This window comes from Monopterus albus, unplaced genomic scaffold (genome assembly GCF_001952655.1).
Source record: "Monopterus albus unplaced genomic scaffold, M_albus_1.0 scaffold511.1, whole genome shotgun sequence".
NCBI classification, from domain to species: domain Eukaryota; kingdom Metazoa; phylum Chordata; class Actinopteri; order Synbranchiformes; family Synbranchidae; genus Monopterus; species Monopterus albus.
The window spans coordinates 78,045-79,439 of record NW_018128391.1 but is presented as its reverse complement, the minus strand read 5'-3'; positions in this window follow the sequence as shown (position 1 = coordinate 79,439).

Sequence of the window (1,395 nt, the reverse complement as noted above, 5' to 3'; positions counted from 1 at the left end):
GGCCCTCTTGGATTTGAATGTGAAGGTCTTCAAGTTCAAACATCCATCTTGGAAAACTAGTACAGAGTTTGAGCCATATGACAAACAGAAAAATCTGCTTGTCATTTACAGAGGAAATAGATATTTCTACAGAGCATAGGAAGTGCTCTCATGACAGTACTGTTAACCTTTCACTGCAGTAAAACACATGAATGTTCTCAATGACCATGTTGACCATGTTGTCTTTCTCCATGCGGTCATGTCATCAGGTCTGCAGCCACGGCCCTTTTACCCTCCCTCTGATCCTGCATCCGGCTGTGTGGCTCCTTAAAAACTTTCAGCTGACCAGCTGGACCCAACCCCCACCCTGCACAGCTAACGCCATGCAACATGTTTCCATGTTTCATCCAACTATCTATTTCTCCCCCAACAAGGAGACCCTAACGTCCCCTCTTCAGTTTACTCTTGAGGAGGGAACCAGCAGTCGGCCTGGTTTCCTGGAAAAATATGGCGGCCACAAAAAAAACAGAAAAAGAGGGGGGGGAGGGTGGTGGATGAACAGTGCCAAGAGCATCCAGTGGATTATGTTCTGACAAAAGACTGGACCCCTCGCTTCTGTAATTTTCCCGCCAGTCAGTTTCCTGGAATCTTGCAACGTGACCCCCCCCACCCAGCTGCCATGTTAGTAGCAGCTGCTCACTATGATGCAACAGAGGAGTGACCAATGAGCCCTCAGGGCATCTGGGTAACAAAGACTTCCTTTCATTAAATCCCTGGGAACATATCACATAGTCTGGAAATCATCTTAGATAACGAGCGGATGGAGAATCTGCAGAATGCCATTTATTTAGTGACAGTAAAACTTCCACATTGTCACTGATTTTGATACACATCTTGTTCAACACGTGGCTAATTTCAACAGCACTCTCACACTCAGAACCAAGTTATACTGCACCGCATCCTCTGTTAAGAAACACAAATGGTGGAGATATTAAAGATGATATTCTTGAAAATGATGCTGAAACGAAATGCTGAATAGTGGCAGGAGGTTCGGGGTGTGTATGGTGCTGTACGAGTGCAGCCACCTCAGCAGCTGCTGCCATGTTATTTTAACTAGGACTGTTGTATGTGTGTGCACCTCTTGCCCTCAGCTGTAGAGGCTATCACCCTTTTGCTTTTGAATTACATCATGCAGTCAACAACAGACAAACAGAAGGGAGCATCTAGTCTCCCAGTGCTTGTGTTAGGGTTATATGGAAGTTTATGAACTAAAAAAAAAGCTAAAGCCAAAAGGTTTGAACTAAAATGGGTAATGATTTATATTCATGCATTTGTCAGAAAATTAACGAAGTTGTAGCAAGCAGCTATAAGAAAACACATGCACCTGTGTTTCAGGCAGGGCCTGTTCTGGTCCTG